This window comes from Macrotis lagotis, chromosome 5, assembly GCF_037893015.1.
Source record: "Macrotis lagotis isolate mMagLag1 chromosome 5, bilby.v1.9.chrom.fasta, whole genome shotgun sequence".
Lineage (NCBI taxonomy): Eukaryota > Metazoa > Chordata > Mammalia > Peramelemorphia > Peramelidae > Macrotis > Macrotis lagotis.
Window position 1 is genome coordinate 213,235,215 of NC_133662.1, and position 27,527 is coordinate 213,262,741.

A 27,527-nucleotide genomic window follows, 5' to 3' on the forward strand; every position below is an offset into this window, starting at 1 on the left:
TCTTCTTCATCTTCTGGATCCTGTTGTTCTCTAAGAGGTGTTGAACCAGCCAATTCTAGCAGGGTTCTGGGTCTCCATTTGTTGAATGACTGGAGCAAATTAGTCTAATATCAGGAACTTAGAGCAGATCATTGCCACTGCCCCTGAAGACATACTAGTCCTGGTGAGCATCACGAGTGGGCAGACTAGTTGGGAAAGGCGGGAGGGTACAGCAGGCTGGAGGCTAAGGTTACGGTTACTATGAAGAAAAGCAATTGGTCAAAAGCAATGCCTTGGGAAGGGAGTGGTGGCTTCCCTAGGACAGATCAAACCACATACCAAATGCTGAATTTTTTGGGGGGAAAGGGAACTCTGAGAGGGTGGGCTTAGAATTGAGGACTCTGAGCTAGCCCTCAGAAAGGGGATAGTGCTGAGAAGCAATTATAGTTTCCCCTTTGTATGACCATTTCCTTTCCTCAATGATACTTTTTCCGCTCACATTCCTATTAGTTGTTGGTACCCACACATTCTTTTCTTTTTCTTCTACTGGATCTCTTTTCAGAAAAGAATCATATTTGATCATTGATCCTAAGATGTAAAATGTGACCTCTACCAGGAATATTTGCCAAAGTAATGAACCTCTAATATTTTTTAGTAGCTAAGTGTAGGGGGGTGGGGATAAAAAGCAAGATGAAATATATTTGAGGGAATGTGGGGTAGTGGGGCTTTCTGGAAGTCCAACACCAGATGGAGCTGAGACCCTGAAAGGAGCTATCTTTCTGAGGGAAGCCTTAACCATGTGGTAGTGGAAAGGGTCAGTAAGCATCTCCTGACAGAGATAAGACAAAGGTACTTTGGAGTCATGGGAGAAGAAGCCAAAAGGGCAGTGCCAATATAACTTAGGAAGTCCAAGTTTAGGGTAGGAAAAAGGACAATATTTAATACTCTGGGTTATGGAAGGGATTGGGGTAGAGTTAGTAATCAAGCCAGGAAAAGAGCAGGTCCCAGGAGGGACATATCTTTTGGGAAAAGGAGCAGAAGCCACAAGTTATTTGTAGGATAGTGAATGGTTTGGAGATGATACAAGAAGCCATGGCTAAAGAAGTAGTAGAGAAACCAAAGGGACAAAGGAACTTCTGCTTAGCTTAGTCAGGAACTTTGGGAAGAATTGATGGTTGGCAAAGGGTATTTGGGAGACCCTGGCTTCGTGCCTACAGGCAAAGAGGTTAATCTAAACCCTTGACCACTATCCGGCCAGAAGCAGGAATGGTGAATCAGAGGGGGCTAGTGAAAATTCTGAGGTTAACCTCACACAGTCTGAGTACCCTGCAGGGAAGGCATCTGAGACAAAGAATGCTGGGATCTAGATCTAGCATTATGGGATGTTTGGAAAATAAAGAGCAGGTCCTGGGAATGGGAGTGATGAAATGAGCAATCAATCAATCAGAAAAGAATTGAAATACCTACTATGTGTTAGACTCAGTGATAAGCACTGGAAATAGCCTGAAAGGAAAGGTATTGACTAGTTCACTACTTCTTGGATACTAAAATACACCAGTCCTATTTCCCCCCCTTCCCCCTAAATGGTAGCTAGAGTCTTCAAAAGATTGTCAAAGACAGAGTGGTGTAGGATAATGTAGCATATTGTAAGAAATGTCAAAGCAAAAAAGGCATATCTTTTCCTGGACAGTCATTTGATAGAACAAGAGTTTGCTTCCTTCTTTCCTTCCTTCATTTCCCACCTTCTGGGAGGTGTTAAAGACTGATCTCTGTTGTCCTGAGCAGTGAATATTGTATCACTTTCACAACAGAAAGCAAAGCAAGCATCTTGTCCAGGTTACCACTGACCAGGAAATCCTCATTCCAAACTTTCAAAGTCAAGGAAGAATGGGGCAAAATTCCAGGTCATTCTGAGAAAGGTATAGATGTGCCTTTGATTATAGCCTGATAGATACCAGAGGTAAACTGGACACACTCACTTTTCTTTATATGTCACTAGTTGCCATCACTGATCCTGGTATCATGTGACTTCTACCATCATGGTAATGCCATGTGCTTCTTCAACTTCAGAGGAGGGGAAGAGACCATAGACTATATAATAAATGAAAAAAAATTAATTAAAAAATATCAAAATACAGACAGTTCCTGACCTCCGTAAATTTACATTCTAGGGGCGGCTAGGTGGCATAGTGGATAAAGCACCAGTCTTGGAGTCAGGAGTACCTGGGTTCAAATCCGGTCTCAGACACTTAATAATTACCTAGCTGTGTGGCCTTGGGCAAGCCACTTAACCCCATTTGCCTTGCAAAAAACTAAAAAAAAATTTACATTCTAATAAGGGAAGACAAGGCAATGGTGGTCAGAGAACAGTGTTCTAGAGGGGGGAGCTACAGTGATGACGAATGGAGTCACAAGGTAATTAATTGATTGGCCTGTGCTTCCTGGGAATGATCACCTTGATTTGATTATTATCCCTAAAAGGAATGATAGAAAGATGGGGAAAGAGAGGATATTCAGGTGGAAACTCAGCCAGAAAGAAGGTGATCAGAAAGAAGCAGTCAGCAGGATAGGGATGGGTCATTTTAGGTATATGGAGAATGAGAATGAGAATGAGAACACGAGACCCTAGGAAAAGAATTAGAGAGCCTGATTGTAGGCATGGCATGAAAGTGTTAGTCAGAAGAGTCCAAGCTCATAGAGACAGAACTGAAAGCGTACTTAGAGGTCATTTAGTTCAACAACATTATTTAAAATATAACAGACTTTTCCTATGCATGCCCAGACCATTTAAGATGGAAACATGTGGAGGTGGGAAAAGTCTATTTCTATTGGCTTCACAGTCACTGTTGGTGGAATTTGTAAACTGATCCAACTATTCTGGAGAACCATTTGAAGCCATGCCCCAAAGCTATAAAATTGTACCTTTTCTTTAATACAGCAATAGCAATACTAGGTCTGTATCCCAAAAAGATCAAAGAAAAAAAGGAGCTATTTGTACAAAAAATATTTATAGCAGCTCTTTTTTTTTGGTAGCAAAGAACTGGGAATTGAGGGGATGCTCATCAATTAGTAAACGGATAAACAAGTTATGGTATAAGATTATAATGATATACTATTGTGCTATAAGAAATGATGAAGGAGATAGTTCCAGAAAATCTTGGGAATACTTATTTGAACTGATTCAAAGTGAAGTGAGCAGAATCAGAAGAACACTATATGTATTATCATAGTAATGATAACCAATTGTGAAATATTTAGCTACTCTGATCAACTCATGATTGATTCATGATAAATTCCAAATGACTCATGAAAATGCCAACCATTTTCAGAGGAAGAACCGATGAATCCTGAGTACAGATTGAAGCATTTTTATTGCATTATTGTTTGACTTTTCTTTGCAATATGACTAATAAGGAAATGTGGTTTGCATGACTTCACATGTATGCTAGGTATCATATTACTGGTCTACTGAACAGGTGAGGGAAGGAGAAATTTGGAACTGAAAATGAAAAGTGAATGTTATAAAAATGTTTTTTTAAAAAGAAGAAACCAGGGTGCCATGACTCAAGCCTAGCAGGGTATTGGACTATTCACTACACTACCTAGATCTGCCTAGACAAGACTAATGAACTGGCCTAAGTTTCCTTTCATTTATTTGCATCCAACATATACTTCAAGATCCAGTTCAAGGCTATCCTCATGCACAGAGACTTATCAATGTATTCCAAGGCACTCTGGGACTGCTTTGTATTTTGTTGTACTTCTGTCAGTACAAGTAAAATGTTCTGAACATAGTAGGTAATTGAATAAAGCTCATTCATCATGAATTATGTGGGTCTGGTGTCCTGGGATGAAAAGCTTCAGGAAGACAATGCATCAAGGATCCTGTGTGATAAGTGGGGAAGTTGACCTTTGCTCTCCTTGATCAAATTCCTGTTTGTATGATCCATGTCATCAATACTAAATTCACCAGGAAATAAGGTAGAGACATCTCAGAGTGAGCAGCCAATGGAGAACGTAAAAAGGCAGTTCCAGTGTCTGATCAAGGACAGAAAACTCTTCTCCAGAAGTTTTATTTTTTCATTTTTTCATTTCCTTTTGGTTCCTCATCATTTTCTTTCTTTTTGGTCGTTATTGGATCTAGGGTGGTCCCTGGTGTGTTTGCTTTGTTTTCTTTTATATAATAGACTCTAGGAACCCATCATTCCTTCTACCTTTCCACTGAGGATTGGTCTAGGTAAAACTTCTACTCTCATGTATCTCTAAGCTGATAAAGTTTTTTGGCATCAGTCTTACTTTTTCTGATTATGAGTTTCTTGGATGAAGACATTGGGAATCTGTTTCTCATGCAACTAATTAGAGGCTTAATGGAGTCTCCCCAGTCTCAAGGGAGCAAGAAAAGTATCTGGCTAAGTGTAAAAATCAATAGGCTCAGGAGAATAGAGCTAAAGGACTGGGGAAGGCCGTGAAGGGATCATGAGCTTGAGAAATCTGGGAGATAGACCTTCACAGGTGAGAGGAGAGCTATCAATCTTGAACAAGTCAAATGGAAATATTGCTTTGTAAAAAAGCAGTAAGGAAATCAGAAAGGAAGGAAGGGAAAAGGGAGGGAAGAAGGAAGGAAAGGAAAAAAGAAGGGAAGAGGGGAGCAAAGTAAGGAGGAAGGCAGGGAGGGAGAAAGGACAGAAAGGTAAGAAAGAAGGAAGTAAGGAAGGGAGGGAAGGAGAGAAGGAAGAAATGAAGGAAGGATGGAATTTAACTTAATTTTAAATTAAATTTAAAATAAAGAAGTACAGTACAATACAGTACTGGTAGTACATTAGAATCAACAATAGACTTGAAATCAGAGGAACCAAAGTCAAAGACTAACTCTGTGTGATCTGAATTTGCTCCAGGCTTAACAGTTCTCATCTATCAAATGAGGAGGATGATCTCTAAGGTTCCTTCCACCTCATTCCCCTCACACATCTCATTCCCCTTACACACTTCATTCCCCTTATACACTGGGCCATCAAACTCCAAAAAGGTATGGGACAAGGACCAGGAGAAGGCGTTTTATTTGTAATAAGGTAATAACATTGTTGTAATGATAATAACAATGAACGTCTAGAGAGTTCTCATTTGTCTTATGATATTTTAATATATTATTATTACTAGATATATAATTACTAGATAGATATAATTATTAGTAGATATAATTACTAGATATAACTTTTCATTCAGTTAATCATTCATTCACATCAAATTTTTTTTAAATCATTTAGAACTATATACCTTATGTATGTTATGGAACACTATTATTCTATTAGAAACTAGGAGGAATGGGAATTCAGGGAAACCTGGAAGGATTTGCATGAACTGATGCTGAGCGAGATGAGCAAAACCAGAAAAACATCATACACCCTGATGGCAGTATGGAGGTGATGACCAACCTTGATGGACTTTCTCATTCCATCAGTGCAACAATCAAGGACAATTTGGGGGTATCTGTGATGGAGAATGCCATTTGTATCCAGAGAAATAATCATGGTGTTTGAACAAAGACCAAAGATTATTACCTTTAATTTAGGGGAAAAAACCCTTATCTTACTATGTAATTCTGCTATCTCTCATACTTTATTTTTCTTCCTTAAGGATATGATTTCACTCTCATCACATTCAACTTAGATCAGTGTATACCATGGAAACATTGTAAAGACTAACAAACTGCCTTCTATGGGGTGGGGGGGAAGGGAAAGAAGATTGGGGGGGAAATTGTAAAACTCAAATAAATGAAATCTTAAAGCAAGAGTAAAAAAAAACTACATACCTGTGCTACCTGACTTCCTAATCGGGATAGTATAGTCCCAGTACAGTAGGTTAGAAAAAGCAGTTGGATTTGAAATCAGAGGACCTGGTTCAAATATTGGTTCTACTATTTATTGGCAGTGTGACTGGATCAATCCCCCAGCCTTTCTGAGTCTACCTATAAAATGAGAAAGTTGGAAGAGATGTTCTATTAGAGGTCTCTTTTAGTACTAAAATTGTTTGAAAACATCTTCCCTGTGACTATTGGCCCATCAGAAGTCTGAGTCGGGGCAGCTAGGTGGTGCAGTGGATAAAGCATGGGCCCTGGAGTCAGGAGTACCTGGGCTCAAATCCGGTCTCAGACACTTAATTACCTAGCCATGTGGCCTTGGGCAAGCCACTTAACCCCATTTGCCTTGCAAAAAAAAAAAAAAAAAAAAAACCTAAAAAAAATTTAAAAAAAATAAGTCTGTAATATGTAATAATATGTATGTAATAATTTCAAAACTTGCATGAATCAGTGATTTAATCTAAGAGGCAGATCACAATTCCTCTGCCTTTTCATACTGTCCATTCCCTGTAAATCTCTCATAAAAGATCTGTTCTATGTTCTGGAAATTTCCCTCTAGGTCAGCCATTGTCAAAGTCTGGGAATCCCTGATGTTTTTAGGTCCCTCTCAAGGTCAAAACTATTTTCATAACAATTCTAAGATTTTACTCACCTATTAACATCCTATTCCTTTTTCAAGTACATATATCTATGAGACCAAATTTTCTCCATTTATTTCAACCAAAACAATCTATCATGATAGACTGAATGAAGGAACAGGTATGAGAGTCTGCTATTGATCCAGACATTAAAGAGATTTTCAAATATATATAAATGCCATTCCCAAATGTTTTTGCTTTGGAAAATGTAGTTATTTTCACAAAATATCATTTATGGCTACCAGGTAATGGGTTTATTATTGCTCTTTTTAAATGATTAATACATATTTTAAAATTCTGCCTGTTTTAATTTCTAATATGATAAACAATGTGGTATGTTGGATGGAACCAGCTTGTACTCCTCTCAAGGGTCAGTTGTTAAATTTTCAGTTAGAACACTTATATCTCAGAATTTAGCAAACATTGCAAATGAGAACTTGACTTATTAGTTTGTTCATTATTTAAACTTTAGAAAATTATAGAGATGATATTAATGCAGGTGAAACTTAAACTTGAAAGTGTGTCGGGCGTGTGTGTGTGTGTGTGTGTGTGTGTGTGTGTGTGTGTGTGTGTGTGTGTGATGTGTTTCTGGAGCTTCATCTCTGTGTTTCAACATTTACCAGACCATCCTAAATATAGCCTACAAAATTCAATGTGCATTGCAATCCTTTGCAGCATCTCTTTGATGATAATTTTTATACTTCCAGTACATAAATCATCATCACTGATACTCTATAGACTTCTTATGTCTAACATGAATCTCTCCATTGTCCTTTGGGGCCCTGAGGTTTTAATTCTTTGGAGACTAAGGTATTCCATACTTCATTGACATAAATCATCCTCAGAATGAATGGACTTGCCATTGATTGAGGAATGGCTAAATGAACTGTGGTACACAAATGTAATGAAATATTATTGCACTATGCAACAATCAATGTGAAGATTTTAATATGAAATAATCTAGAGATAACTCGGGAAGCAGGAAAATAATATACATATTAACAACAATTTAAGTAGAAAAAACAAAGACCCAACACTGAATTCTGTTTAAGGACAAATTTGATCCAGAGAAGAGTTGAGACAATGTACTTACTTCCTTACCCTTTTTGTAGAGATAAGGGACTAGAAGAGTTGAATATTACATATAGTGTCAGAACCAGTTGTTATTTTGCTTGATTTTGTTAACTCCTTTTTTGGTCATTCATTGTGTTAAAAAATTTTATTTTAAATATCAAATAAAATCATTTTTTATTCTAAAATCAAATAAAATTACTGAAAAAGTGAATTGTACATTATACGGTGAATTTCTGTTACATATGTACATACAATTTCTGTTGCTTTTTCCTTTTAAGGGTGTAAATTTTTTTTTTAAGTTCCTAGTGCTATTCATGAGTTCAATGAAATTATTTGCTTTCAATTTTGTTATTCCCTTTTTTCATTTTCAGAATTTTAAACTTGGCATTTAGTTGTGAAGTTTTGATTTGTTGTTTTTCCAGATATTTTAGTTTTATATCTAATTCATCAATCTGCTGTTTCTCTCTTTTGTTGATGAAAGTACATAGATAAATACCCTTCTTCCAAGGACAGTTTTAAAAACATCTCAAAAGTTTTGAAATGCTATCTTACTTCTTTTATTTTTTTGATGAAGTGTTTTATTGTTCCTATGATATGATCTTTGACTCATCAGTTTTTTAGATTAAATTATTTGGTTTCCAATTTATTTAATAATTCTTTTTTCAGAGATCTTTTATTGAATAGCTTGACTGTGTTGTGATTAGCAAAGGATGTGTTAAATATTCTACCTTTTTGCATTTATTTGTTAGTTTTTTTTGATCTAAGACAGTATGTGATCATTTTTTGTAGGGATCCTAGATGCTGCTTAGAAATATGTCTACTCATATCTGTTCCCATTCGATATCAAATATCTATTACATCAAACTTTTCTAAAATTCTATTCAGATCTTAAATTTTTTCTTGTTTATCTTTCTGTTAGCTTTTTCCAGGTCACTGAGGCATCCCAGTTTCATAGTTTTACTGTCTACTTCTCCCTATAATTTTTAAAAATTTTCTTCGAAGTATTTAAATGCTATGCCTTTTGGTACATATTTGCTAATTATTGACATTTATGCACTGTCTTTATGCATTTTTTAGTTCTTCATCTCTTTTAATCATATCTATTTTTTATTTTTGCCTTGTGTGAAATCATGACTGCTATTCTTGCCTTTTTTTGTTGGCCATATTAAAAAGAAAATATAGATTTAAAATACAATTTAAAAAATATGAGCTTTTACTTCATTCAGAAAATGGATGTTGCTACATGGTTCCAATTAATTTGTAATAATTTCTTCAAAGGACTTTCATTGAATTATTTCTTTAATTACAAAAAAGACAATCCAATATGATCTCTTCCTCCTTTAGAATTCTGGAACCAGCATATTATCTATCCTTAATCTCATTATTTATGCAGCTACAGACAAGCTCATTAGGCTGTCCTTCCAGCTACGTGCTATGGCTTAGATGATTCAAGTCAATAAGTGTTTCAGAAGCAACTGCTATTTGCCAAGTACTGTGCTTGCCACTGGAGATTCAAAGAAAGGCAAAAACAAAATAAAACTCTCTCTGTTCTCAGAGAATTCACAGTTTAATGGAGGAGAAAACATGCAGGCAATTATATACAAATAAGATGTATAATGAGATAAAATGGAGATACCCACAGAAGGAAGGTACTATAATTGAAGGACAATAGATTTCTTTATCCACTTTATTATTCATGCTACCATGATCAAGAAAAATATTTTTTTGTGTGATTGTGGATCTTGATTAAAAGGTTCTTCTGTATTCCAGAGCTTGATGGATCTCAATAAGCAAATAGGAGTATGTGGAAAACTTTATTGTCTATAGAGATCTCTATTCCATTTGCATTCTCTGCTTATCATCTCCATCATGATTGCAAATAGCTCTGACCGAAATATCTTGTTTTATGCTAATTTTTGATGTTTATAATCAGAAGAGCCTTCAAAAATAGTTATTTCTGTTTTAGCACCTTTCCCCCCCAATAAAGTAAAGTCATTTCTGATTTAATTATATAGAGAGCCTTAAGTACTCTAAGTACTGGGGCACCGTGAAAGTCTCTCTTAACAACTTTAGAACTGATTTGTAAGGCATGGGAGACACTGGCACAGGACCACCCAGCATGGTGTGCCCTCATCAGAGAAAGTGCTGAGCTCTATGAGCAAAGCAGAATTAAAGTAGGTCAAAGGAATTGTGAGATACAGAAGTTTAGAATAAATACCCCAGGTATTCACCTGGACTACTTGTGCCCAAACTGTGGTAGAGCATTATGAACTTGTATTGATTTAATCAGTCACAGTCGGAGGCACTGTAATTTGTCTCAAACATAGTGATGTCATTTTGGTCTTCTTTGCTAATGAAGGACAAAAAGCATACCTATATCATCCAAGTACCATCTTGTCAATTATATTCAACCCTTTAACTATCCTAAGAAAAATACATTTCTCAAGAGTTACCCCTTGTAGGGTAATTTACAATTTACTGTTCTTGACATTTGTTTTTCACTCCTTTCCATTTACCTTTTTATGCATCTTTTGAGTCTTGTAATTGAAAATAGAATTTGCTGTTCAGTTCTGGTCTTTTTATCAGGAAATTTTGGAAGGTTTCTCTTTCATTGAAAATCCATCTTGAGGGCAGCTAGGTGGCGCAGTGGATAGAGCACTGGATCTGGAGTCAGGAGTTCAAATCCAGCCTCAGACACTTAATAATTACCTAGCTGTGTGGCTTTGAGCAAGCCACTTAACCCCATTGCCTTGCAAAAAAAAAAAACCCTAAAAAAAAAAATTCATCTTGAGGGCAACTAGGTGGCCCAGTGGGTAGAGCACCGGCCCTGGAGTCAGGAGTACCTGAGTTCAAATCCAACCTCAGACATTTAATAATGACCTAGCTGTGTGGCCTTGGGCAAGCCACTTAACCACTCTGCCTTGAAAAAAAAAAAGTCCATCTTGCCCCCTGACAAAATATGTTGAATTTTGCAGGTAGTAAATTCTTAATTGTAATCCAAGGTCCTTTGCCCTTGGAAATATCATATTCCAGGCCCTCTGCTTCTTTAATGTTGAAACTGATAAGTCCTGTGTAATTTTTATTGTGCTTCCTTTGTATTTAAATTGTTTCTTTTTGAGTATTTGCAGTATTTTTTTCCTTTATTTGAGAATTCTGGAATTTGATTGTAATAGTCTTTGGAGCGTTTATCCTGGGGTCTCTTTCTGAAAGGCGTTCTGTGTATTCTTTCAAGAGCTATTTTTTACTTCTTGATCTAGTATATTTGCACCTTTCCTGTTTTTAACAAGAAAAGGAGTCATCTTGTTGGAGGATAACCTAGAGAATAGCATTTTGCTATTATTAATCACAATTGTTTGTAATTAACAAACATTAAGAATTGTGAGATATTACATTCTTTATACTTGTTCAGATAATGGTGTAATTATAAAGATGTAATATATAGTAGAATATGGTAGAATTTATAAAAAAAAAAAGGCTTCCTATTCCCATCTCATATTTCACAGCTATCCAGACTAGGATATCCTCTATCTGTTTGTATATTATTCTCATAAAGTTTTTGAATAGATAAGGAAGTAGGTATATAGGTAGATAATTATTATTTTACTCTATATTGTTTCCCTGCCCCCCCCGGTAATGCTATAATTTTTCCATATTATTCAGTAACTTCCCTTCTTTCAGATATCTTGAGAATCAAATATCTTGACATGTAATAACCTACATTACATGAGAAAATCTGGATTTTCTGGCACTAAAACATTTTATGATTTATAAAAATCATATTAAAAGAGTCTGCTATCCTCCACTTATCTGTTTGATCTTAAGTGACTGGTTACATGACCTATTACTTTCTGTAGATTAGGTTAGGGTAAGAGAGGATAAGGTTTGGACAAAAATTTGGTGGCTCTTATGCTTTCCCCTTCCCTATCTTAGTCTTAACTCTTACAGAGCAGCCTAGGCAATGTTTTAAATATATGAAGATGAACCTGGATGCAAGAGAGAATATTCTCCTCCTTCCCCTATTCATGTTGCCACCATGTGTTAGGGCAACATGTGAGTTTAAAGGATAGAAATAAACACAACACAACTTTAACATTCAGTCCAATTGAGTAACTCATGGATCAAAAAAAAATCATAACTATAAGCTCTTGAAGGAACCCTAGAAGGCATTCTTAGGCAACACAGCATCCCCCAAATGGAGATTAACCAACCTCCATTAAATGAACTCCATTGGAGGTAAATCCACTATCTTTCAACTAAATCAAATGCTTCCTTGCTTTTGAATTTTTTCTAATTGTTAGGTTTACAATCTTTTATATGAAACCAAAATCTGAATCTGTTAGGGACTAACCTATCACTCTGAGTTTTACCCTCAGATCTAGCAAAACAAGTACAATTTCTCATCCATATAATAGACCTTTAGATTTATGGAAACAACTGTTAAATACCTCATTAACCTTTTCAAAATGATTTTAAACATCCTGATTCCTTCAACTGTGTCTTCTGGCTAAGCACCAGCTTATCAGTCAATATCCTATTTAATTGAAACTTTGATTTGGATATTTCCTAGGTCACAATTCATCCTTGCCAGCTCATCCTGGATAACCATCCAGGTCCTCCCAAAAGTTCACCAGAGGGTCCACCAATCATGCTAGAGGCTTCCCTTACTCTCTCTTGATATCATGAGTATGCCAGTAGACAACCTTTGTCTTTTGTCCAACCTATCTTTTCTTTTTGTTAAACACTTCATGGATTCTTGCTTTTTGAACTTCCTTAATAATTAGAAGTTGAGTTTTGCTTATACCCACTATTTGGCTTTCTATTTCCCTAAGTTTTATACATACATACATGTAACATATATACATATATACATGTGACACATACATGCATGCAAAATAAAGACATACACATGGCCAATATAACATATGCATGTGCATATTGAATACATAATATATTCTATTCTCATACATGTATGCATATATTTATATGTATTCAATTCTTTAGAGATAGTTGTGCTTCACATTTCAGAAAAAATATTGGTATTTAAAAGATGGGCTTTTGTTTCTGGAAGAAGCATAAGGTCATTAAAGAAGCACTGGAATTTCTTGGAGGTGATTCAACTATTTTCTCTTTGTTTCTGTTTAATTATAGGCCTAATATACCCATTTGGACCATCTATTCCAGATATGGGTGCTTGTTTATTTATGGACAAGTTCTATGGATTGTCTGCTATAATCTAAGTGGTTGACATTCTTCATCCACTTGATCTCTCCTGTGTGAATGGTCAAGTTCAACTCTTTTTAGGGGACTCTGAAATGTTCTGGGACTTGATGCAATTGGCATAAATTTGTATAAACTGGAGCAAATGGAAAACCTCATCATCCAGAAGGATTCCTTCTTCAACTTGGACTTTATGTTGGAACTCCTCTATCATGGTGATAAACACCTTTGTGGATCACACTTCAGACTTTATGTCTTACCTGATGTTTATAGTCAGAAGCTTGTTGAACAGGGTTACCAAAGAATTTTTGCTTAATAAGGCTTTCCCTCTGCTATGCACACACACACACACACACACACACACACACACACACACACACACACACAGAGATATAGACATAAACACTCTCTTCCTTCCCACTCACCCCCCCTTTTCCCCAACTGCTTTTTTTCTTGCAAATTAATAAAACTGTGCCAGGGACTTGACCTCAGGGAGTAAGGCTCAAACTATGTTTTCCATGATGCAACTTTCTGGTGGATATGTTGATGTGGCTTCCTGATCACATCAGCACATAAAAAGGCCCACCCACGGGAGCTGGGGTTCTTCAGACTCTGAAGATGTCTCCAGATCATGGGAATTATCCATTCTGCTCAGTTTGAGAAAGTGTGTTTCCATATGAAGATGAGGCAAGCCATGTCTACCCAAGCTAAGTGTTGAAGTATATTTGTTGAATATCCTTTCTCTGCTATGACCAAATAAATCTATTTTTATTAACTGTTGAATGATTTACAAGTACAACAAACTAAGAGAGGATAGACCCAAGTCAGGAGTGCCCATTACAAGGGTTACTTCTGTTATATCTTTCAAGTAATTTTCAATGATTTTCATGCATACACGGGAGGACCTATCAATGCTTTTCCTAAATAGGGTACTCAGATTTAATACCAGAGAAGGTAGATGAGTTCTAAGATTCATAATGAAATCTTTAGTGACTTTATTTGTGGGAGAAATCTCTTCCCCCCACCACCACCCCCCTACCTGTGTGCCTTTTTCTCAGTGCAGGCGTCCAAAGGACCATGTTCCAGAGAACCTATTGAATCTGGCTCATTTGCCTTCTAGAAGTTTGTCTCTGAGGAGACAAAGTTCCTCAATAACCTGACTAGGGATGACAACCTCTGTGATTTCATTTATATCCAGATGCAAAGGGCACATCACAAGTGATCTGGATAATATGATTAATAATAATTAGTTAGAATTTATATAGTGCTTCAAGGTTTGGAAAGAAACACACAAATATGTTTATGTATGTGATATATATGTATATTTGATTATATGAGATATATGCATATACATGTTTGTCTATGCATATTCAAGCATACATATACCTCACCTTCAGAGATTTCTAGTCATCCTGATTCATATCTGGCCATTGGACTCAGATGACTCTGGAGGAGAAAGTGAGACTGGTGACTTAGCACAGCTTCCCCTCACTCAAATCCAATTCACTACTTGTCATGGCATCACCTCCCTGATGTCATGGCCTTCATCTAGAATGAAGAACAAGCAACATCATTATATATGTTTGTGTGTATATATATACATATATATATATATATATATATAATTTGATTCTCCTAATAACTCCTATGAGGTAGATTCGATTATTATCCTCATTTTATAGATAAGGAAACTTAGGCTGAGAAATATTAAGTGATTTACTGAGGTCCATGCAGCTAATAATATTTTGAGGCAGGATTTCAACTCATATCTTCCTACCTGTTTCCTGGCTCCAATAATCTATCCATCCGCACCTTGCTGCCTCTTCTCTTGGTTCTCCTGGAAGCTAAGAAGGATGAAACTCTGTGAAACTTCTAAACCTATCTCTGCTGGAAAATTATGTATCTAAATTATGGTTAGCAGGGTCTGAAGACCTCAGTAAATATTGACATAAGCCTTTGGCCCCAAATGTTCCCAGGTTTCTAAGGGCCATACCACAAGGGGAAAGAGAGGCCTCTCTTAAACCTGCTTCTCCCAACAGTCTGACAGCTTGAGAATGCAGGAAGGCAAAGGTGTGGTAACCCCAGAGCCCACAAAATGTCAGTGTGTTTATGAAGTCTTGACCAAATGTGTAAATAAGCTTGATGAGCTGAAAGCAGAGGAATATATATTTCCACTGAAGTATTTTCCTCTGTTCTCTTTAACACTGATATTTTTCCTCTGAGTTATTCTCCATTCAAGCAATTACTAAGCATCTATTTGCATTGTGAAGGAAATAAATATTTACTGAGCACCAACTGTATGATAGGCACAATGTTCCAAATGCTATCTCTTGGACCTCACAACATCTCTGTGAGGTTAGGACAATTAAGTTCTCCATTTTACAGATAGGGAAACTGAGACAGAGGTGAAGGGTCCCAACAGGGTACAACAGGTAGTAAGTGTCTAGGTCAAGTTTGAAGTTAGGTCTTTCTGGCTTCAGGCCCAGCACTCTAAGCACTGTGCCACCAAACTGTTCACTTGGAGGTGGAAATACAAAAGTGAGGCACCCCTTGCCTTCAAGAGGCTTACATTCTGATAAGGAAATAGAATACAGATAGAAAAGGGAGTTTAGAAAGGAGTCAGAGTGATGTAGATAGAGACAAACTGACCAGGTCTTAATCTAATTTTAATTTGATTTAATTTAAAGAGGCCAAGAAGGTCTCCCATTGCATCCTGGACCTTTGATCCTTATCTTGATTTTTGTCTTGACACTGAGTCTCTGGAGGAGAGAGGGAGGTGGATGACTGATAATTCTGCCCAGTTAAATCTAATTCACTTGCAAGTCAAGACTTCAGCCCCATGATATCTTTGGTCCTCTTCCAGAAATAAGGACAAACAATAATAACAGAGCCATAGACCTTCTCTGAACGGAAGGTGGTATTGATTTGATTACAGCTAAGTCTAAATTAGTATGACTAATGAATTCCTTTCAAATGGCCTCATTATTTGAATTCAAATTCACACTGCATAGTTCCACTGGGCTTGACCCAATTACCATATTTGATATAATTATAACTTGGAATAGCTTTCATTCAAATAAGTGAGAACACTTTACAGAATCCATCATTCTTACAAATTGGGACCTAGCTCTATTTTTCCCATAATAAGATAAGAAAAAGAAAGAAGGAAGGACTCAGCTCCAGGGCAATGGAATCTGATATTCATTCCTCTGAGCAAAGAACAGTTTTCTTTCTGATTCATTTCTAAGAAAAATTCCCTAATTTATCTGAGCTCCTGAATTTCCACTGGGGCAGTCACATCTGATGGGCTCATTTAAGAATTCTTGGATCTCAGTTAGGTTTCTATACTATATTATAGCTCTCATTTCCTACCAGGCGTTATCTGTAATGAGGTATGATGTAAAAAATAGAATCAATTCAATACAATATCATAATTTCAGAGCTGGAAGGGACTTCAGAGATAAACCCCTTGTTTTACAGATAAGGAAACTGAGGCAATGAAGACTTTTAGCCACATTTGTCTTCGGTCATATTTTCTCTGAATTCAAGTTTACCAATACTTTGAGGACCAAATGCTTACCGGAAAACACACCACTGATTATCACAGATTGGTAACCTCTTCTCTTTACCCATTCTTTTTTTGTCTATTATATACTTTATGAACATAATAGACAAGGCAGAATCATTGTGAAGATCAAGAGACATTTGGAAAGTGTTTAGCACAGCTTCTGGAACAAAACACTTGATGTACTCTACTTCCATAGAGGTGAGACCATTTGTCACTCATTCTTTCCTTGTATTTTATGTCTTTTCTTTATGGTAGGTCACATTTTTTACTAGCAAAATTTACTTCATTTACTATAAAATAACCTCTCTAAAATATACTGGACTTATGTGTCGAGCTTTGGTTGTTTCTGACAAAATCATTAAAAAAAATCATTAAAAATGTTATTTGTTCGTGGTACTTTGAAGCTAAGGCTAAATTCTCAAACCAGTTGCATGATTTAAAAGATTTATTTACTTAATGAGTTATTTGATAGAATGAATAGGTGTGTGTGTATGTGTTTTAAGTTTACTGGCCATTTTATTCACAAAATAATAGATTTAGATATGAGACCTTGGAGATCATCCAGTCTAAGCTCATCATTTAACAAGAGGAAACTGAGAGAGAGGGTGCTTATAAGATTTGTACACAGGTAGCAGGTGTCAGAGAGGAAGATGTGAATCTAGGACCTCTGCTTCCAAATCTAACACTTTTTTACAATAGATGACAACTATTCAGATCCTCTTACTCCAAATCCATTTTTTGCAGCATCATGTTGCTTTTCATTTGAATGCTAAGTCTGATTTGTCCCCAAACCACAACCTGAAAGTAGCATAAATGTTCAGCAATGTTGAATCATTTTCATGATAATTGCCAGAATGTTTAGGCCTCCTCTAATAAGCCACATGCTCATGAGCCACATGCTAACATCATTCCTAAATGTATCTCATTAACAAAATTAATAAAATTACAACACAGAAAATACATGAATAAATGGTGAAATCAGCAAACAAACAAAAGATGAATGAGTAATGGAGTAATGACAAGTTTGACCAAATTGTGTCCAATTCAAAGGAAGCCTCTCTGGAGGACTATTACTGATTCCATTTCTTCTACTTTTGGAGACACCCATTACATTTTTTCAACAGCTCTGATTGTTTGGAAGTTTCTCCTAGCATGAGACTACATTCGCCTCTTTTCATCTTCCACCAATTGTTACTTGTTCTGCACTCTGGTAACAAGTAGGCCAAATCTAGTACCACTTCTATATTTCATGATGTTTAATTTTCTACGGTTGGGTTAAAGACAAAAATCAACAACGGGATTGGCTAAAAGACTACAGTTAATGAGATTTTCAGACTTTGGTGGACAGCAGTAGGTTCTAGGTGACTCATGCTGAGTCAGTATGAGTCAACTGTGTGTGTGTTATATGTGTGTTATATGTGTGTGTGCGTGATAGAGAGAGAGAGAGAAAGAGGAGAGACAGAGAGAGAGAGAGAGAGAGAGAGAGAGAGAGAGAGAGAGTGAGATGGTCACTAACTAGCTAATGAGATTATAGAAATGTGACCATAGAGGTGATAAAACTCTATTCTGCTCAGGTTACCTTTAGAGTACTGTGTCCAGTTCTAGGAGTCATATTTTAAGGATGATGACAAGCTGCAATATGTCCGGAGGAGGACAGCCATGATTGTGAATCACCATCAGGGGCCATTAAAGGTATTGCAGATATTTAGCCTAGAGAAGAGCGGCTTCAGGAAGAATATGATAATTGTCTTCAAATATTTAAAGGATTGCATGTGGAAGAAGATTTAGATTTATTTTATTTGGCTCCATAGGACAGTGGTAGGAGCAATGGGTGGAAAGTTGTTACCAGGCAGATTTTGGCTCACTAGAAGGAAAAACTTACTGAGAATTTGAGCTGTCCAAAAACAGAATGCCTCTTCTTAATGTAGTGTGAATTTAGTTCTCAGCTTTTATTGAACTAAAATTCCTTTTTTTTTTGACTTGTATCTGGAGGTCTAAGTTTCTCTTAGATTTACATTTACATTTGGGATAATAGTTCATTTCCTATCCTCATGCCCTCGCCCAAGCTGTTTGTCACTGACTAGAATGCAATACCCCTTTACTCGCTTCTCTTGGAATCCCTCATTTCCTTCAAAAATCTAAAGTTTCACTTTCTTTGTGAGACATTTCTTGATCCCCATAAGCAGCTAGTCCCTTCTCCACCCCTCACCCTCAGAAATATCCTGGATATTAAACTTTTAATCAGAAAATTTCACAGCAAAGATTTTTTTTCTAGTTAATTCTAATGGGCCATCTCCACTCATCCTGATTCATAACTGGCCACTGATTCTCAGATAGCTCTGGAGGAGAAAGGGAGGCTGGCGACTTAGCACAGCACCCCTCACTCCAATCCAATTGATGTGTTTGTTGGGCATCACCTTCCTTGATGTCAGGGTCTTCTTTGAGAATGAAGGACAAACATCATCATCAATAGCAGAAACAAGCCAGGAAGGTCAAGAAAGAGGAAACAATACTCTGCCCAATTTCCAACACAAATACTTGAACAAAATTCTAAGAACACCACCAGACCAAGCTGAAATCAAGAAATCCAAGGAGAAGTCACAATGGCGCATCTTTGGAGTCCAAGGCCATAAATTCATACCCTAGCAGAAACTGTGAAGCAATTGTGGGCCAGTATAACAGACTTAGCCTCCAGGGCTACAAACAGGTCAGAATGTCCCACAACTGATCAAAAGCTTAACCTCAAGCCTAAAATGGTTTTAGTGGACTGGAGTGTGGAGAGGCTCAGATGAGATAAGAATGAAAAGCATTTGCAAACCTTAAAGGATTATATAAAAACCAACTATTGGCTTTTATACTGCTGCTACTACTATTAACTTACAGCACCCTATCACCAGTCTGATGATGACTTCATTCTCCAAAATTTTTGCTGAGCTCCTTTTGAGATCACGTCTATAGACCAATACAAGGATGAGCTAGTAAAAGTTTAACTGGGCTCACCAAGGGAAAAACTTATGTATATACACTTTAAAGAAAAAAATGCAGTTTTAGCACTTTTTAAAAATATTGTGGCAATACTGGGTTCTGAGGTATAAATGCTGAAAATTTAACAATTGACTCTCAAAAACCTGTCTTTAACAGCATCTTTTTCTCTAGGTCATCTGCCATAATCTCTAAGACTCGATCTATCCAGAGAATAATATTAGATCAGTAATGTGGGTTGTTTAGTCAAGGTCTCCCAGAATGAATTATGGTTTGAGACCCTGGCTTAGGCTAACAAAGGAGTATGGGAGTCTCCAAGAAAGACCAGATCAAGGACTCAGTCCCCAGGACTTTGAACAGGACTGGGCTGGCATCTCAGGGTCTTTCAGAACAGATTAGACTATAGCACCAAAATGAGTTTGACCTCACAGTTTACTCGGAGTAGATTGGTTATTTAGCCCTGTGCCTAGAATAAGGATTAGCCTAAACTGCAATCACACTGATATTGTTTAACCTTTCTGCTAACTAAATAGGCCTGAGATCAATATTAGTTTTAGGAAAGAAATCCCAAAATAAGAACTTCCAGAAACATTATAGACAAAATACAGAACTTCTAGACCACAAAACAAATGAACAGAAATTGCCAGAAAGAAAGAATTCAAGGACCAAGGAGCCATATTAACACAAGATTTAACAGCTGCCACTTAAAAATGAATGGAAGCCATGGAACATGATATTCCAAAAGCCCAAAAAAGATAGGGTTACAGCTAAGAATAATTTACTCAACAAAACTGAGTATAATCCTATTTTTAATAGAGAACTTCAAAAAGTTCCTAAAGAAAAAGATCAAAGCTGAATAGAAACTTTGAAATATAAAAGCATAAAATGTTAAGTGAACAAGTGGAAAGGACTTGATAAGGATGAAGGGTTTACATTCTAATGGGGAGGGTATGATATAAGTGATAGCTAGGTAAAACAGTAGTTAAGAGCACTGGGTCTGGGGTCATGAAGATCTGACTTCAAATCCAACCAGAACTATTTAATAACTTTGAGAACCTGAGCAAGTTACTTAATACCTGTTTACCTCAGATTCTTCAATTGAAAAATGGGAGTGATAATAATAGCATCTCCTAAGAGTTGTTGCGAGGATCAAATAAGATAATATTTGCAAAGCTTCTGGCATGTACAAAGTGTTTTATAAATATTAGCTATTATTATTATCTATTAAATGTCTCCTCAGAACTTTAATGTCAGTAGAGTCAAAGAGAGATTTAAATAAGTCAGAAGACCTTTCTTTTGTTTTAATGATCTTAAAAAATAAAAGGAAAGAGAAGAAAAAACACACTAGAGAATAAAGGAAAAAATAAAGGGCTTCTGCTTAATAGTTTATATAATCAGGGTATGTAAGAAAATGATGATACGAAAATTGTGGAAGGAGTTGGTAGAACAAGTGTCACTTGAACCTCACTTTTTTAGATAAAGGAGAAAGGTATATACGCACATACACACATTCATATACACAAAGAATTTAATTCAATTCAATAGAGAAATATAAAAGAACTAGAAGAGTGAACAGAGGGAAAGAAAAGGAAGGGTAAATTTAAGGAAGGATTATTCATAAGCAAAACAAATCCTCAACTCAGAGAGCAGGGCTTACGTAAAGGGCTTTAAAAGGAAAGAAAAAACGATAAGAACCTCTGACTAAGGTCTGAATGAGGTGAAGGAAACAAGACAAGAAAGTAAAATATGGTTGTGGTAAACTGTAGTTTCAAACATTTGGAGGATCAGGTTCCCTTTAAACTCTTAAAAATTATGAGGACCTCAAAGAGCTTTTGTTTATGAGGTCTATACCTATTGATATTTACTGTGATAGGAATAAAAGCATCTTAGTACTATTAGGAAAACAGATTTGATCTCTTAGATCCCTGGAAAGGGTCTGGACAACACTTTAAGAACCACTGGCATGCTTCTGAACCTCAACCATCTTCATTTTAAAGAGGGCATGAGAATGGAGAATATCATTAAAAACAAACTAGACAATTTTGATTACATTAAATTAAAAAACTTTTGCATAGAAAAAAACCACTGTAGCCAAGATCAAAAGAAATGTAGTAAATTGGGAAACAATTTTTACAACTAGTATTTTTGACAAAAGACTCATTTCTAAAATATACAGAGAACTGAGTCAAATTTTTTTAAAAACAAGCCATTCCCCAATTGACAAATGGTCAAAGGATATGCAAAGGCAACATACAGATAAGGAAATCAAAGAGATCCATACTCATATGAAAAATTGCTCTAAATCACTACTTATTAGAGAAATGCAAATTAAAGCATCTCTGAGGTGCCACTTCACACCTCTCAGACTGGTCAATATGACCAGAAAGGACAATGATCAATGTTGGAAAGGATGTGGGAAATCTGGGATACTAATACATTGTTGGTGGAGCTGTGAACTCAACCAACCTTTCTGGAGAGCAATTTAGAATTACACCCAAAGGACAACAAAAAATGTGCATACCCTTTGATCCAGCAATACCACTACTGGGTCTATACCCTGAAGAGATTATGAAAAAAGGGTAAAAAACAACACCTGTACAAAAATATTCATAGCAGTCCTGTTTGTGGTGGCATAAGTGAATGTCCTTCAATTGGGGAATGGCTTAACAAACTGTGGTATATGTATGTGATGGAACACTATTATGCTATTAGAAACCAGGAGAGATGGGAATTCAGAGAAGCCTGGAAGGATTTGCATGAACTGATGCTGAGTGAGATGAGCAGGACCAGAAAAACATTGTACCCCCTAACAGCAACATGAGAGTGATGGTCAACCTTAATGGACTTGCTCATTCCATCAGTGCAACAATCAGGCACAATTTAGGGGTTTCTGTGATGGAGAATACCATCTGTATCCAGAGAAAGAATTGTGGAGTTTGAACAAAGACCAAAGACCTTTAATTTTAAAAAAAAGTTATTATGTAATCTTACTACTCTTGTATTTTATTTTCTTTCTTAAGGATATGATTTCTCTCTCAACACATTCAATTTAGAGCAACATATAGCATGGAAACAATGTAAAAACTAATAGACTGCCTTCTGTGGCGGGGCGGGGTGGGAGGGAAGCAAGATTAGGGGAAAAATTGTAAAATTCAAAATAAATAAAATCTTTTGTAAAAAAAGAGGGCATGAGAATCAGAGAGGTGAAAGGTATATCAGAATAATATGGAGGGAAATACAAAATTAATGATCATAACTGTGAATGTGATAACCCTGCCTATAAAGCAGAAGAGGATAGAAGAATGAATTAGAACTGTGGTTGACAAAAGTGTGGACCAAGGGTCACATATAGACTGCTACCTGTATCAGTGAGGTTCTCGAGCTAAGGTTTATGAAAAGGGATTTAAATAAAGTTTAATTGTATCTAAAAATGTAAAAACCATTCTTAGTTCACAGATCCTACAAAAACAAGGAGCAGAAGGGAGATGGAAAGTTGAATTTGGCTTACAGGTCATAGCTTGCAGATCCTTGGATTAGAAAACAGAAACCAAAAATATGTTGTTTACAAGAAACACACCTGAAACAAAGGCTCCCTCAGAGCTAAAATAAGGAACTAAAGCAAAATTTATTAGGCTTCAGTTGGTCTCAAAAAAAAAATGGAGTGCCAATCATTAGATCAAGTAAGGCAACAGGAAAGATAGACTTGATAGATCCTAACAATTTTGTCTGTATAAATCCTTCAATTTTATATAATCAAAATTCTCCATTTTTATCCCCTATGATCCTTCTTATCTTAGGTTTGGTCAAGAACTCTTCCCCTATTCGTGGACATGGGTGATAGCTTCTAATCAATTCCTCAATTTGTTTATGATATGACCTTTCCTATCTTAATCTAAGAATTTTAAGTTGTCTTAAAAACATAATTTGGGGATTTAAAAGTTTGAAGACCCAAATTGTACCTTTTGACACAGAATCTTTCAAAATCAGGTTTCAAACAGCAATGTCTCCTCCCCACCACTTACTTCTATGTAACCCTTTTTCCTTTTTTAACAAAATGCAAACCATTTGAATTACTGGCTTTGTGTTAGAGGTTCCAACACCCTGAACATCCTAGAGATGTTTTTGGAGAAACATAATTTGATTTGAGGCCATCTGCAGAATTCCAGACTACATATTTGACCAGTATTTGACCTTTAGGCTTCCAAGAGATCTTAGATATTTTTCCTCAAATTATATGTGATATTTTTATTTGATTAAGTCATTATTGGTTATGCTGCCATCAATCTGATTTATAAATATTTTTTCCATAAATATTACCAGACGTCTTCTTGATTAGCCTGCCTAAGTTCTGGAGTAAGATACTAGAGTTGGAAGGGACATTGAATATCATCTTATCCCACCCTCTTATTTTACAAGGAGGAAATAATAAATCATATTTATATAACATTTTAAGGTTTACAAGATGACTCTGTGAGATAAGTCATATGGGCATTATTTTATTGTGGTGACACAAAGACATCAGTTGAAGTGGTTTACAACTTGAAGAAGGTAAAGCATTTAATAATTTAATTAATTTAATTTAATAATGTCTACAATGGGCCAGTCACTGTACTAAATGCTGGTGACATAAATCCAAGCAAAAAAGAAAGATAACCTCTGCCTTCAGGGAGCTTACATTTTATTGAAGAATGACAACACACAAAAGGGAACTAGAAAGGGAAGGGAGAGGGGACGAAGGAACTCCCATATGGGCAAGGTATGGAAGTCCAGAAAGTCAAAAACTCATCCAGAAGGGGAATGAATCTTGACCAACCTGGGCACTCTCCATGATGGAGGTTGCAGAAGGAACCTACCTTAAGGGAGAAGCAGGTTGATGTGATAGATAGATTCTCTAGAATGGAAGAGACCCCAGGTGCTGAGGAAAGTTCAGAGATGAGATGAGTGTTGAAATATAGAAAGTCTGAAGCACAGCTGGGAAGAAAGAAAATAGAGGTTCAAGGAATGTCACTTGGTATAACAAGCAGAAAGAGTTCCTGGATTTAACATCTACAATTCAAATATTTACTTTGCTATTTACGAGTATGAACTTGAACTTGGGTAATTCATTTACCTTCTTTAGACCTTGTTTATTTAGTTATAAAGGGAAGAAAAATTAATATTCCAAATCAGTGATCTCAAACAAAAAGAGAGAAGCAGATCCTTGCAGGTTACATATTGACTTGGAAAACCACAAGTTAACATTATTGATATATTAATTTTATTTATTTTGTTAAACATTTCCCAATTACATTTTAATCTGGTTCAGGTTTCACTTGGGAGTTTTGCTGGTATCATGAGGCCCATCATTTGAGACCTCTGAATTAGAATATCTGCAGAAAAATGTGGAACTCAAAATTTTACAAAAAGTCAATTTTGAAAGTTTTTACATGATTTTGGGAAAAAATTAATTTGATTTAAAAAAATAAAGAAGTACTATCACCAAGAATGATGTCCTGCCCTGTAAATTTGTTCTTTAAATAGTCTTTAAAGTTCTTGAAGAATTTTACAAATTAATATCTCATTTATTCTCACAACAATCTAGGGAGGTGGGTGCTATTATTATCCTCATTTTACAGATAAAACAACTAAGGTACAATAGAAATTATTGGGGCTCAAATAACTAGCAAGTATTTGATGCTGGATTTGAACTCTGGTCTTCCTAAATCCAGGTCTAGTTCTATTTCTTGAGCCATCTAGCTACCTCTAACTAGGCCTCATCAAAGCCAGAATTCTAACTGACTTGGGTCTTCTGGATTAACTTCAAACTTAAATATGGGGAAATAAAGTGGCTTGTGAATAGTTATATAGCTTATCTTTGTCAGAGGCACATGTTCTATTGATGCAAGGTAGGACCTACAATTTTAGTTTTAGCTTGGTAGCTAAATTTCGGAGATTTCTCAAGGTGTGAAGAGAAGGTTACAGAGACTGAAGCAAAGGGAAAAGACCCAAGGGTCACATTTATCCTAACTTAATCCCCTTCCCTCGCCCCCCCCCCCATTGACCCACCTTCATTAGTGAGGAATGTGTTCTTTACAATCTAAACTAATAAATTAATTTAAGGATAAAAGCATATAATTCAAACAGAAACAGGATTATCCCTTCAGCCCCAGGAATTGAATGGACATCCGGACTTCAACAGATAAGGTGGGGTCAGTTGACTCTTCACCAATATTCCAGAAGTTGCTTGTCAAGGGAGGAGGGGCACATAGTTCAACTATTTTCTAATCTATAATATTCTACTGAAGAAATCTCAGACTCATAGCTATGTATCCAGTTCACCTAGCTAAGGGTTCAGGGGGATATTCCTGAGGGGGTCAGAAATAATTTTCTAATACAGTTAACTCAAGTCTAATCCAGTATTTCCCCCAATGTTAATTATGAATACCATTTGCGATATGGTGTGAATGAATATGAATATGAAAGTGATATTTGCTGAAAAAAAATAAGGTAAGAATAGGAATGCAAAAACATCATTTTCACATCTTTATCACCTCAATTCTTAGGGTCAGTGGGGCTTAAGCTTCAAGTGGTTTCTACAAAACATTCATTCCATGAAATTCTCTTCTGACTATGACACAATCAATTAGCAGAGTTGTTCCTTCATTTGTGGTTCACAGTAACCTAGTATCAGTCTGTTACTGGGCTGGGTCAAGTAGGTTGCTCCTCAGAGGTGTGTGAACATACCAGATTCATCTTCCAACAAGTTCTAGTATGGATACCATTCTTGGACCTCTCTGGTTGATGATTCTTGCAAATCTTTTTTTTTTTGCAAGGCAGTGGGGTTAAGTGGTTTGCCCAAGGCCACACAGCTAGGTCATTATTAAGTGTCTGAGGCTGGATTTGAACTCAGGTTCTCCTAACTCCAAGGCTGGTGCTCTGTCCACTGCACCACCTAGCTGTCCCCTGCAAATCTTTTGAAGTTCAAAAATTTTTTTGCGTCATCTGTTCCGATTCCATTAAGTCAACACTTAAGAGCATTAAAGTTTAGATACAACAGAATGAGAAAAACACTTCTTCCCTCATCACAGTCACAGCCCCAGCGAAAAGAGTAGACCATTGGTGCTCTCTTTATCTCTTGATCCTTGATTCTTCTCTCTTGGTCTTGACACTTATCTCTTAGTCTTGGATACTATCTCTCTTCACCTGGAGACTTAGATCAGTAATTGCCTCAAGCAATACTGAACATGAATTCTCCCAGGACTAGGACCCTCACTGGTCAGTTCCCCCCTCCCCTCCCCCTCCAGAGTCAAACACATAGTAGGTATTTGATGCTTACTGAATTGATAGAATTACTAAATGTGGATTTAGATGACTGTGGAAAGGGAGTAATTTTGATCTCAAATGGAGGGATACTGGTTTTCCAATAAGAAAATGACTAAGGATTGGAACTGCAGAAACCCACTTGCCAACTTGGGAATCAAGCCTACAATAGAAATCAATTAAAAGCCTGTTTCTGTTAATTTGGAGCAATGGAATAATTTGTCTGAAGTTGTCTAACTTGTTACCCCGTTTCCTCACATGATAGTAGAATAGTTTAGACAGCTGTTTAAACATTCTAAACAGCTGTCTGAGCATATGTGGTAATAAAGATAGAGCACAGAGGAAAGGACACTGCTAGGGAAATGAAGGGGAAAACCAACCTTTCCAAGGATGAATGTTGAACACAAACTACTCTCCAGCCCTGAGGTTGTTGGCAAGGGGATGCCTTGTTTTGTCACTCTGATCTTAATATGTCATTACTTTAAAAATCTATGATGACATTCATGTGAATACTCTACCTACCAAAGAAAGATCCAGAACCTCGTGTCACTTAATAGGCAGCCTTCTGAGTATGCAGCCATTACTTTTTTCAGTTTGATGATGAGCCTTTTGGAACTTAACTAGACTGGTCTCTGATAGATGGTGGCTTACAGCTCATGTCTTGAGCCTGCACTTGATACAATAATGCAATTCCACCTTGTTCTTTCCTGAGATTTACCTTAGCAAAACAACCAGTTCCCTGAATAGCACAGGACAATTACTTAGACTTAGAATAAATAAGGAAGAGAGAACCTGCTGTTCATTGCTACAACTGGCTTCTGGCATTCCTTTAGCTTTTTTCCATTTTTTTACCCACTCTGACCCTATAACTTCAAAATCTAGGTCAATATCATATATCTATCAACTACTATTC

At 36.5% G+C, this 27,527-nt stretch overlaps 1 long non-coding RNA gene across 1 annotated transcript; it reads right to left on the bottom strand.

Moving 5' to 3' along the window:
• Window positions 1–14,135: 14,135 nt before the first annotated feature.
• Window positions 14,136–24,271, bottom strand: LOC141490038 (uncharacterized). The gene is made up of 3 exons (XR_012469053.1): window positions 24,169–24,271; window positions 14,543–14,609; window positions 14,136–14,313 (listed from the first exon to the last, which is right to left on the bottom strand). It is a non-coding gene; the product is annotated as an uncharacterized LOC141490038 (long non-coding RNA).
• Between the last annotated feature and the right edge of the window lie 3,256 nt (window positions 24,272–27,527).